This window comes from Hyposmocoma kahamanoa, unplaced genomic scaffold (genome assembly GCF_003589595.1).
Source record: "Hyposmocoma kahamanoa isolate Upper Pololo Valley unplaced genomic scaffold, ASM358959v1 84, whole genome shotgun sequence".
NCBI classification, from domain to species: Eukaryota; Metazoa; Arthropoda; class Insecta; order Lepidoptera; family Cosmopterigidae; genus Hyposmocoma; species Hyposmocoma kahamanoa.
In genome coordinates, this window is record NW_020654229.1 from 2,584,383 (window position 1) to 2,598,518 (window position 14,136).

General features: G+C 35.4%; 1 protein-coding gene across 1 annotated transcript in view; it reads right to left on the reverse strand.

The window, feature by feature from the left end:
• LOC113234393 overlaps window positions 1–14,136 on the reverse strand; it is a 70,226-nt gene that overhangs the window by 951 nt on the left and 55,139 nt on the right. The window lies entirely within an intron of this gene.

Consider the following 14,136-nt stretch of genomic DNA (forward strand, 5'->3'; position numbering starts at 1 on the left):
GCGTTGACGGCCTCTCATAGCTACGTTTCGTCCGTGCTCAGCTACGGTCTTGTACTGTAAGGCAACTCAGTAGTCTTAGAAAGAGCTTTTAAGTCCAGAAGAAGTGTACTCGAGTGAATTGAGGTGCGTGGTTCGATGACAGTTGCAACCCGCTGTTCAAAAGGCCAAAGATATTGACTTTGTCATGCATTACATTAGGGATATTAGCGCATTTGTGAACTCTCATCTTCAATATTTTAAAACACGCGGTGAAGTCGTTCAAAGGCAAACTAGAGCAAAAATTATGAATCTTTTATACCAACCTCGTTGCCATGAAGTAATTTATAACTGCTTCAACATGTGTATAATTATTTACAGCAACTTACCAAACGAAATTAAATTGTTACAAGGACAAACTTTTAAATTACAATTGACATAATAATCTCAGTACAGTTTTGTTAACCGACTTCAAAAAAGGAGGTTCTCAATTCGACTGTATGTTCTTTTTTTTGTATGTATGTATGTTACGCGATAACTCCGGTATTTGTGAACCGATTTTCATGATTCATTTTTGTTTGAAAGGGGGTACTTCCATAGTGGTCCCATTTCATTTTGAAGAAAATCATCCACCTCTAAGGGTGGCTGTACACGCATGTAGATTCATTTTTATATAGCGACTAACTTTAATTTAGGAGGCATTTTTCTCTCAATATACTTTGAGTAGTGAGAACCGATTTTTATTATACACGTAATTCCACGTACTTTTGAGGTCGGTTTTTTTAGTACTCTGTACTGATTTGCTATTTAAAATGGTTATTTGACCTTTTGTCACTTCGCAGCGTTTTAGTTAGGGGACGGCAGACTTGAAAAAATAACCCTGAATTATTTATAAAAACTACACTACAAATATGTAACGTATTTCCTTGTGATATTTCGTGTTAAGTTAATATAAAAGATTGTTTATTAACTCAAAAAGTGTAATTTTTCAGAATCGATAAATAACAAATACTCACTTCCCGTGAAAGATCATTAAAGTTTATGTAAGGACAGATAAAAAGAGAACGGGCACTCTCCGACCCTCCCTAGTCTTAGAGACCGCACCACGCCCCCGCACATTGCCGGTCACAAGGATTGAACGACAATAAGGCTGCCGGCGAGCCGTTTTCGCGCGAAGACGGCTGTGATATTTGAATATAGTTTTCATTACGAAACATGTACGGCAATATAAAACATCATGTTACGTTACTATTTATAATGGTCATGAATTGTGCTGTGTACGGCTGTTTATTATAATTTTCCGAAAGATGAAACGAAGTAAAAAAAAAACTTATGACTGAGACTCATTCAGTTATTGTTTTCTTCATTTATTTACTGCAGATATACAAATACTGATTTATTATATCAATGTAATGAGACGCTATGACTTCGTGAGCTAGTAGACAAGTGTTCGCGAATTTTCTATTCGTATTGCCGATAAATATTACGTAGGTAGTGATTATATCTAATTATTAATTAAACTTGGACAAGCAATTTCAAATACCTTGGTTACCTTATTTACTTACGAAATATAACATTTAAGTGCTTTTAATATATTTTTGAAATAAATCTTCAACATTACTCTAGTTAGTGAATTAATTAAAAATATAATAATATATCGATATAAATACCTAATAGACATGTATAATTATTAGGATTCTATTAATAAAATCATAGATAACAGATTCGCATTACAATTTTTGCTATGTTGCCGCTCGGACCACGTAACATAATAGAGAAAGTGATGGGAAACCCTGCCACTTCACGCACACATTTGCGTGTGTGCAGATAGCGCCTTGTTGTATGTAGTAGTAATAGTAGGTAAATAACTTTCGACCGTTGTATGGAGTGTCCGGGGTGTAATATAGGGTAAAGTTTATTACTGACCTCTAAACAATTTCCTACTGGCCCAATTCTTCAAAAATAAAAGAGAAGAAATTATTTCATATTTTTGAGCAAGGATTGTATGTATTGGCCAGAGCTAGCACACATAGAGATTGTCTCATTTTGAGTTAAGTAGATAACTTTTTACCGTTTTATTGACGTGTAGAGAATTAAATTTTCGTTCCATCAACGATTTAAGCCTGAAATTAACACAGTTTGAATTACAACACTATTGTAATATTAGTGCGACATTTATTAAACCTAGTTAGATATCTTTACAGCTACCAGCCCTGGCTAGAGATATCGCTATTCATTGTATTTAAATTTTTATTGAATTGTGTGTGGCTTAGTCGGTATAGCGTCTGCCACGGTATGCTAGAAGACGTCGGTTCGAATTCGGTCGGATCGAAGGAACTTTTCTGAGTGTGTATTAATAATTTATTTTTAAGTAGTGGAGTAATTTCACATAAAAAATAATTGAATATCAATTCAATTAAAATTTAAGTATTCTTTCTATATATTTTTTTAATAATAAATAGATTAAGAAAAACTCGCGTGTTGTATTGACGCTCGCCTGGCTCCTTCCTACAATGAATCGCCGTCAAACGGCGCGAAAATTCAAAAAGGTCACGTGCACTGCGTCTATTTACTCACAACATATTGTTTACTAATTTTTACATTAATGTAATACTGTAAGTAGGCTCGTTATGGACCCCCGGCGTTAATTACACGGACCCCCCCATGGACCGCAGGTTAAGAAATCTTGCCCTTGAGTTTCTTACCCAATTCTTCTCAGGGGAATCTGTCTTAAGAATGAGTAATAGGGTTTAATAATGTGACGATTTCTAGGTAATTTGTTTGCTTATGAAATAAATATTTCTTTGAGGTCCTTAACGACAAGTTTCGCCTGGGGCCCCCAGAGACACACGCAGCCTTTATTCATAATAGTTAAGAAACGCCCTTGCATTTTCATTAACAAAAAACTGTATGTAGTTAACCAAATACGGAATACTTTGTTTAAACATTTCTTAAAGTAACTCGTAATCCAATTTGTACTCTTTAGTTAAATATTAACAATAAAAAAAAACAATAAGCGTTAACCGTAAAGTCTTTAACTGCAGTCCCTCTGTCAGTTATGATTTATAACTGGTATAGTTAAAGTTAAACCCTTTGCTACTGTTCAGGATTAGGCACGGTGGGCGACACAGTTAACCCTTTTATCTTTTCAAATGCATTTTGTTAACCGATTTTGACAAAGAAGGCTTTAAATCAGAGTGTTTTAGAAGTATAATGCATAATTTATTTTTCACCTCACTAGCTCGGAAAGGCTTTCTTTCTCATTAGAAATCTGCGTGTAACAGCGTTTTATGCACGCTAGCGTGGAAAAGGTTTTTGAATTCGGACTTGACGATGGCCTGTGGCGCACCAAATTTTTTCTTTCGATGAAAAAAAAACATAATGACACTTTCAATTACGCGATTTATTGTACATTATTTACGTAATATAAATTCGTTGGTCTATTTTATTCTCATTATTGTAGATGTTAAATTGACAATGATACCTAATATTGTTTATTAAAACTGATTTGTTATAGTTCAACTATTTTTCTTTCATCTACCATTTTCCTCGCTGTAGTGAGGTGAAAAGTTGTGTGTTTCGCTCGGCAGTAAAGTTGTTTTGCGTCTCGTGCCGAAATGTCATTTAATTTGTTTGAATTAATTGAAGTCTGCCATATCATTACTGTGACAACTGCGTTCCGATTGGACAGCCCGAATTCGAAACAATTCACGGGTGTCGTCAATGGGTGTCGTCAACTGTTTCACTTCAAATCGACCAGTTAACTTTAAGTTTGCTATAATGGACGAAAATTAAAAAATTACAATACAGAATATTTTTTGGAATATACGGAGACGTACACACAGGTCAGTAGTTGGCCTGTCTATATTTCAGTACAAACGAGAGTTGATATTTATAAGTGAAGTATCACTGATGAGTTACCAGGAATATATAGCCCTTATTTCGTCTCTATTTCTCGTTATATACTCGATGTTTGAAACCCTTGCTACGATTAGAATTTCAGAATCAAACAACAACTTTGCATCCTTGCATAACAAATAATTATTAAGGAGTTTTGTTGGGAGCGTAGTAGGTGGAGATCCACGGTCTCTGCCTCTCCCGGTGGGAGACAGGTGTGATGATACCGCACTGTTATTACAATAATGTTCTAACTCAAAATATGTGAAATACAAGATCATACTGTTGCTGAAGGTAAAATTTGAATCTCTACACGTCAATACAACTGGAGTTTAAAATATCGTGAAAAATAAATGAATGAGAATTATTAAGTACTAAAGTAGGCCAAGAAATAACACGATTGTGGACCTGCTAGTTGTCTTGATAATAAATAAATAAAATAGTAAAATTTTTCTTGTGACGGTTATATAACGAAATGCATTAAAATACGAGTGTGAGTTCACACACGAGTGTTTTAATGCCTAATTATGTAAAGTTACATACACTGCTTGATCTATACACATATTATAAGCTCTCTGTAGTGTGTTCAGGAACTGCATGTTACGATTGGCGAAATGGCGGCAAATAAAAACTTTTCTCACGCATGTCACACAACCGTAGTTTTTTTTAATTCATAGACAAACTAGAGTCGGCCCCAACTACCATATCGTTCGATATCAAGTAACGTGTGAAATTTGTCAAAACTTCATCTCGACTGATATTAGAATTGAGGTCGAATCAAATTGTTTTGTTTTTCAGAGATGTTCGAAATTTTAATGTCATAATAAAATCGAATTTGATGTTATTAAGCAATAACAACATTTTCACAGATAAGAAATTTGTTCTCACAAAACAGTTTATCTTTATGCTGGTCGTAATTTGTGGTTTATGAACACATCATACAAGTTTTGTGATATGTGTGTAGAAAAAACTAGTTGTGAGTAGGTAGTATGTTCAAATGTGCAAGCTTCCACCCCAACTGCTAATGCGTTTTGCATCGTAATGGTATTTACTACACCGCTTTCTTTTGTTACGGCACAGAGTTATCACCGTGTAGAGCGAGCATAAGAGTTATGAAACAAAAGATGTTGTTTATGATGTTAGTAATAGGTCCTGCGAGGTTACTAGCGTTTTAAAAATAACCCCGTATAATAATAACCGGCTACCGGACACCCACGTTGCGTCACACGTCGCCATACGTGTAAATAAATAAACAGTGTTATAGTTTTATTATATTATTACGTATGTTATTCTATAAGGTATGTATTTATGGGTCTTTTGTAACCTGAACATAAATAAATAAATGAATAAAAAATTGCAAAATTTCATTGGACACTGTAATAAGCTTTATGCTACAACTGCTCGTAAAGGTTTTTTTAAGAATCGATATTACCTCAGCTGGATATAAAATTTTATTAAATTTAATTTAGAGATTGCAATTAATAAATTATAACTTAAATTACCAAACCATTTGTCCCATACTGGTTCTATTGCGCGGGTCGAGATTGTTTAATGATATTTCAGCTATGCATCGTTAGGGTAAATTCCGATAAGTTGAACACGTTAACTAATTTTAAATGTTTTTCAAACAGAATTTTGTGCTCTATATTTTTCTATTTGAAACGGTTATCTGACCATTTCTCACTTAGCCAGTTTTAGTTAATGGACTAGTAATTTATTTCAGAATTTATTTTTTGAGAAACAAAAATAAAGTCATTTCAAAAATATATATCGTATACTATAGTGTCATATTTAGTTAAGTTGATATTTAAAAGAATCATTGGTATCATTGACTTACAATTATATGGACGTCGGGTCCGCGCTAAAAAGTGTCCGAACTTATAGGGCGTTAAAATCGTATACAGAGCGTCATTCACGCTTTAGTCTTCGTTTGTTCGACTGACAGCGAAGCAAGCAAAATTAGACAGTACTGCGATGGCATTACAATTTAAATTCAACGTTTTAGCTTTTTCATATTCCTTTACATGTCACTACGTTTAAATAGGTTGACTTGGGACATTTTTTTCGTGGTTTTTGTATTAGACCCGTCGTCCATTTATTTGTAAGTCAATGATTGGTATATATAAAGTATCTATTTAATACAGTGGTTTTCTTGTAAAATTTCGAAGTAAGTTTTTGTTCAATCGTGTTTTCACACCGTATATTAATAAGTATATATCATCAATTTTACTATACATTTCTTCACTTTCACTGTTATGCGAAATCAACCAAAGCCATTTGAGGTTGTTAAATGTTTCAATAAGTCCTGACCTTTATACGATTATTTGTTGATATATGTAGTGACACCTCAAACAGTCTGTCTATGATATGATACTGTGTTAACAAAGTGCATATGTCAGGGTCACTTAAAAAAAAAATGTTTTTTACCTGTTAATAATCCAAAAACACCCCACTTTGACAGTAACAATTGACAACTTGTCAATAATGGTCTACCACAGTGGCAATGGCACTTTGTCATTTAGTGCACAATGGTCTTAAGAACTTAATCCTGCCATTGTTGCTTTTACAACGAGGCGTTTGTGTTTAACGGTATTCATGGTTTAAATATTTTACTAAAATTATGACTAAGAAGGGTCCGGTGGCAGTGCCCCTTAGATATTTGCGATTTCAAGCCCTGAGTGTTTTAACTCGAACAGCAAACTGCGCATAACCTACTTGTGAAAGAATTCGTCCAGGGAAGTACTGCCACCTTACCTATTTCTGCCGCCAAGCAGTAATGTCAGCATTACTGTGTTCCGGTTTTGCAAAATCAAAGTCAAAGTCAAAGATTATTTATTCCATAGGTAAAATAAATTTACACTTGAAAACGTCACATTTAAGCTACTGCTCGTTCACTACGCTGACCTCCCTGAGAAGAACGAGCAAGAAACTCTAGGGATTGCTCTTTTCAAATAAACATAAATGCTATGGAATACACTTTGAATCAAATTTGTGTGGATTCTGGAGCCATGACGTCTATCCATACATCTTTATCTAACAGGTAGTCTACAATTTTGTAATATAATTTTTCGATCAAAATATTTTTAATGTAGTTTTTAAACGGTACGGTGATACGGTTGCTGGTGAAATTATAGGCACATGGGACTTGTCAACTTACGTCTCAGGGAGACGGGCGCAGTGGCAGTCACCTATTCATCAGTCAAATCTTTGTGATTTAAAGCTCTGAGTGGCACTGAAATTATTATGGACAGGTGTGTAGCTTACCATCAGGCGCACTTGTTCATCCCGTCACTTGATATTACAAGAAAAAAACTACCGCGATTCGGTGTAACATATGTTTGAAGGTGACAGGTGCAATGGCAGTGCGCCTCAGATCTTTGCGATTGAAAGCTCTGAGTGATATTGCAACTGTTATGGACAGGCGAGTCGTTTACCAGCAGGTTACCTATCCGTAGGCCGAAATTACATTTTCCAGAAATAACGTTTGGTCGAATTTTCATAACCTCGAAAGTAATTTTGAGACGAAAATGTTTTTTCTTTTAAACCTAACTTAACCGAACCTAATTGTGTCTTTGCGATAGACATCTAACATATCTTGAAAGAACAACGGTTTCGTTATAATTCGGTTTTCTGTGTAATGAAAATTCGAACTAACGTTATTTCGGAAAAAAAATTCGAGTTTGTGATAGGTTACCTACCACCAACACGATATGTTCGTCCGGTGGCTATAGGCACATAAGGAAGATATACATAAAAATGGAACTATATTTGAAAATCAAGGGCCAAAAATAATGAAAGAAAGAAAGGTACGACACAGGCCGCCAATATTCCGTTTTGAGCATCACTTTGTGTTGCCTGCTTGTTGTTCTCTGTGAAACAAATGAGCTTCCAAATGAGCACTAAAAGCCCTAGCCAGAAATTTACGAAAAATCGTCCCCATATTTACTACCACCAGACTACGAACCAGGGAACTCGTGCTGAAATTCAAATTCGCTCAAATAGCAATCATTACTCGAAACCACTGGTGCGTTAAAGCTAAACAAATCAACAATGATCCATGATCTATCGATCAATTCACTTTCGACGCCTGCGCACGCCACAGTCACTGTCAAGGCTACTACTGCTTATGTAATGGTATTGTTGAAGTTTTTTAAACTTATTTGCAATGGTCGGCCGTGTTAGAAAAACAGCAGTCGTTTTTCTTGCCGTCTACATAAGAGGTTTACTCTAATCATAGACGGACGTAACTTCCAATTTCCCGTAGATTTAATGGCGGCACGTCACATGGGTACTTGTGTTCGCTATTGGGTGTTTGATATACTTGGAAAAATATTTGACTTACGAGTATATTATAAGGGGTTTTAATAAATTAATTGTTTCGGTGGCTGTGTGACTTGTGTCACCGTCTTGTTGAAACCACACGTTAGTGATATCCATATCATCAATAATGGGCCAAAATTGAGTTGTTAACATCTCTCGATAGCGTAATCCATTGACCGTAACAGCATTTCCAGCCGAATTTTCGGCCAACGACACAAGTCACACAGCCACCGAAACAATGAATTTATTGCAAACCAAATTTCCTGATCGCATAAATTCACGAAATGCAGCCGTTAAGTGGCCAGCTCGATCATGTGATTTTTGACACCGCTGGATTATTTTTTATGGGGTTATGTTAAAGACAGAGTCTAAACGGCGCCCATCGAATAGATTGCAGCCTTAAAACTCAAAATTCGTGAAGTGAGTACGAACTACACCCACCATTTAGTCAAAAAGTGATGAAAAACTTTGATGAAAGAATCGATATCTGTAAGTGTGGTCGTGGTGGACATTTATCAGATATCATTTTTCATTCAAAATTGCCAAACCTTACTTTTTTTAATACAATAAAAATTGGAATCATTGTCATCTAAATGTATTGTTTTATTTTGATTTACAAAACAAAGTTCTTGTTGAAAAACCCTATGTACGCACGTACAAGGGTACGTGTTCAAGTTACTCAAGCCCCAAGCTATTCCGTATTTTTCATAGTAACACAAGATCTTGCGCCTCTCTTTTTTAAGTCGGTCAATATTAGTCAAATACAAATAGATTAAAAGACCTGAAATAACCTATGAAATGAGCCGTGAAGGTCAAAATGGCGGAATTTGTATCAACAAGATGGCGGCCGGACGGGCGTTGAATGTTCAATCGATTCGCTTAGATACACCATTTTTTCACGTGTGAACATTTTTTATTTCCTCTTTTTGCAATGTTAAAAAGGAAATACGTCAGTTTTTGCGATCAATTCGAGTTTTCCTTATGGATTGTGAGCTAAAGTGAAACTTGCCATATCGTGTTAGAGGCTTTTGTTTGTTTTTAGCAATTTAACGTGCAGACGGGAATAGTCTTGGTTGATAAATGGTTACAGCCACGGAAGAAAAAAACAATGGAAGCGCCTTAAGCCTCGATTACTATGAGAACTCACACATTGTTAATTTGAAATACTACAAAATCTTGATATTGATTGGTCGTAGTTTCAAATTTAAAAAGAAGTAACAAATCCTGGATTGTTAATATAGTTTAAACTTTACCCTGTTGGCATATCGTTGAACGTTCAATATCCATTATTACATGTTACGACGTTTTGATATTATATTGAAATTTCAATAAATGTACTGCCTTCTAGCGATTAATTCCTGAACGACAACAAATTGGAGTTACTAATTTAGTTTTCCAAACAAGAATCGACCATATTGCAGGGGTATAAGCTTTACTTTACTTTCTTGTAACAAAAAAATATTTCGATAAACAGAAAACTTATAATAAGACTTTCCGATGATATGAAATACCACCACGGATAATATTTTTTGGCTATCAATTTTGCACTCTAAGACGGTATAATAAGGCACTTTGCTATGATTTTAGAGAATTCACACGAAAGAATGACAACCATACCATACAAAGCGTAAATGGCGGACTGTGCTCAAATAGGACAAACAAGACCTACTGTTGGCACGCGTCAGGCGCTAACCAAACACTTCCACTGTATTTATTGTTCTGTGGCTACAGCACATCGTGGAGAACACAATTCGTTCCTATCCCGACGTAATTACAAATCCCCCGAGATCTAGGTATATGTATTTGCGTGTGGCATGGCAGAAAACCAGCTCTGTTTAACTTTTCACGGTCTACAGTATTTATGCTGACTCAGGGCCATTTCAGCACAAACTGTAGTCATACATAAAATTTTGTTAATTCTCATAGTATTTATTTGTTTCTTTCTCTCACCGTATTTGTGTTTATCACAGTTGTGTTTGATACAAATGTGTATTAAGTAAATTAATAATGTATGTTCTATGTGATTTTGTGTTATACTTTGTGAAGTGATTGTAAACGTTTTGTTTCTATTTGTATATGTGCTGAATAAACGTGTTATCTATCTATCTACATATGTATTAATGAGCTCAAACGTGATAGTCTGCCCTGGTGACATATAGGCTTGATAAATAGTTCGTCCAGGGAACAGCATTAATGCATTCTGGTTTCGAAGGGTAAGGGTGCTGGTGACATTACAGGCACATAGGACTTGTCAACTTATGTCTCAGGGTGACGGGCGCAGTGGCAGTGCCCCTAATATCTTTGTGATTTAAAGCTCTGTGTGGCGCACGAGTTATTCGTTTATATATATATATATTATTATTATAAAAATAATAATAATAAAAGTGTCTAGGAACGAAGCACCAAACACCAGGTTTTCAGTATTTTGCAAAAACGTGGTTGATCTCGAGGCATGTTATTATAATGCTATCGAACTTCCATAGTGTAACAAATTTCAAGCCGATCGGACAATAAAGTAAAATAAATACTCATTTTATGACTGAGAACCTAACGCTGAGATTATTAAAAAAAACCGACCTTAAAAGTTCGTGGAAGTTTTATTGAAATTGGTTACCGGAAAGTGTGATAACCAGATTCATCACCTAGTTTGCCATCCTTAGAGGTGGAACACTTTCTTCAAATTTAAATGGGACCAATATTGAGGTACCCTCTTTCCAACAAAAAAGAATCAAAATCGCGTAACATACATAGATACATTGGGATTGAGCACCTCCTCCTTTTTTCCAAGTCGGTTAATAAATAAGTATCCATTTTATGACTTCAGGTCCCTACGCTAACTAGTGTTGATGATCTTCAAACAGTTGAACAGATCTTTATCTTCACATAATTACGAAACATCTTTATTAAAACAGCCTTGAAATTAATAGAAAACCGCTTTGAAATCTTTATATCCATTTGGTAACTACGATGCCACAGACACAAAAATACACCGGCAAAGGCGCCGAATTTGTAATTACTCCATTTAAAAATGAGAGTATTATGTTTTCCTTTCTTTCTTTGAACAGAAAGGTCTCATTGAATTTTGTGCGACGTTATCCAATCCACATTTCTATTATTACTATATTCTCACCCATTTTCATGATACAATCTTTTGATTTAACATGGTTTTCCCAAGCATGAAACAATTAACAAATTGTATACTTTCTCCATCGAATATATAACCAGAAATAGAGACGAAATGTCATTTAATTTGTTTGAAAAGTATTATGCCATGTGACAACTGCGCTCCGATTGGCCAGCCCGAATTCGAATGAATTGACGGGTGTCGTCAATTGTTTCACTTCAAATCGATCAGTTTAACTTGAGCTTTGCTATAATGGACGAAAATTGAAAAATTACATTATTTAATATTATAATTACCAATGAAATGTGATTCCGTTAGTTTTGTAATTACATGTTTTGCTGTTTTTGGCACACCACCATATGGAACAGCCCCCATTGTTAGAGATATTATCTTTATTACAATAAATACGAAATGTGTTGAAAAACCTATTAATTTCTAAAAGTTATTACGTGGTGGACGGGTATCCCCGAGATCCGTTCCTCTCCATTACCAAGTTGCGACGCCGGTCAGGAAGCATGTGTTTGTTAATGTATAAGTAGGTATATTCACAAGTATACTTTTTGTAAATAAATAAATAAATAAAATAAATAAAACTACAGGGACCACTGCTAGTCAGTGGTACCTCAAATCTTTGCATTTTAAAATTCTGAGTGGCATTGCATCACTATGCTCAGACGTGTCGTTTACCACCAGTCGCATTTATTCGATTCGTCATTTGATATCATAAAAAAGATGGAGGCGCTAGAGTCGAATTTTGAAATCAACGTTTTCAAATTATCCAAGTCAAATTCAAGTAATCATTTATTTCATAGATAGCAATTTTTACACGAGATAGCGTCATTTTTAAGCTACTGCTCGTTCACTGTCCCGACTTCCCTGAAAAGAACGTGCAAGAAACTCTAAAGATTTCTCTTTTCAAATAAACTTAAATCTGCAACTGCCTCCGTGGCCGAACGGTTACCATGCCGGACTGCCACGCAGAGGTCCCAGGTTCGATTCCCGGGCCGGGAGAAATAGTTGTATGGCCTACAATTATTTCTCTCGTGAGTTTGGGTGTAATTTGTGGTTGTCTATGTGTGTGTCCATGGCACCCGCGACACAGGGTTTCCCTAGTGCGGGGCTATGTTGAGTGTGTGCGTTATTATTATTATTATTATTAAATAAACTTAAATGCTATAGTTAGTTTTCAATCACATTTGTGTGGAATCTAGACTCATGTTGTCTTTCCATACATATTTGTCTAACACGTAGTCTACAATTTTGTAATATGACTTTCCAATTAAAATACTTTTAATGTAAGTTTTAAACTTAGGAAATGGTAATCTCAATATATGCTCCGAAATCTTAGAGAAGCTTATTCATTTAAAATATCGCATATGTGATGCAGCTACTAAAAAGATTTCACTTTACGAGAGTTCTAAATTTCGTAAATGGATTTTTTTATATCATCTGATCTTATTATGAAAGCATTATGTTAATTTTCTCCATTATAAGTTATTTCCATGCAATGTAAGAAAACTTTCACACGAACAAAGCAATTTCAATCTAAAACCCAGACAGTATGAATGAATTTAATTATATACCCCTCAACGCTAATACATACTCATTAGACGGACTCTAAATACCTAAAAAAAAGAACATGCGGCGAACCACAAAGCTGTAAAGGACGAAACCGCTGCCTCTTGTTAAAAAAAAAGAAACAACGTTCACGAAAAGATCTTTCGTCTTTCGGTCTTCCAATTTAAAACCATTCGAATTTTTGTGAACAAAAAACTTATATCCGTCCCGCTTTGACGCATATGGAAAAAAGAGAGAAAAGATCGTGGGTCAATTTAATATCGGAATGTGGTCGCAGTGGGTTGGGATCCAAGATGGCGGCTTAATGAAGTTAGATTAGAAACAATTGTAATAAAGTATGTATATGAATTGAAATTGATGGTTGGAAAAGCTTTGTGTTCAGAAATTGGAATTGGGTTTAATTTTTGTTGTTTATTTATTATTCTTATGTTTGTAGTATAATGCCTAGTGGGAACTGTTATTTGTCAATTTAGAGATTAATTGTTTTAATAGAAACTATTTCTAACTAGCTGTTGCCCGCGACTTCGTTTGCGTAATAAGTGCTTCGAGTAGCATAATGTACTATTTATTGGTTCTCCATACAAAATTTCATCCCCTATTTTACCCCCTTAAAGATTTATGTTCTTCATAAATATTAGACTTAGATCCCATCTATGTCTGTGGACCAGTGCGACAAGGACGGCTTCACAAAGGTGGTGAAGAGGAAGAAGAAGCCCACCAGCCGCAATCTGTGTAGCACAGCACCGACAGGATCGAACTTTCTGTACCTACATTACTTCACGAAGTCTGAGGGGATAGTGGAGTACATCAGGCTAAAAGCGAGTCCCGCCACAACGTGAATTTTAATTCGCTTGTGGTGAGAGTGCCGACCGTACATATGTCGACCTTCTTCTTCTGAAGGAAGAGTTTTGGCCGAAGGGTGTCATATATCGGCGATTCCGCGGCTGGTTACCTGACACCGGATTGCGTCACACGTCGCCGACAAGTGCGATTCGTGTCAGTTATTTAGTTTATTATATTGTTATATCAAAATGGTATGTGTGTTACTTAATAGTCTTAATGTAGTAGTAATAATGTGTCCTTAAGGGTTGATACTACTTCAGCTCGAATTCTAATTTTAATACGGTTCATTTTGCTATGGTCGATCGGCAGGGTTACTGGCTTTATTTCAGCATTTTTTTTTTACAAACGAATTTAAGGCCATTTGAAAAAATGTACATCGTATCGTATCGTATACGTGT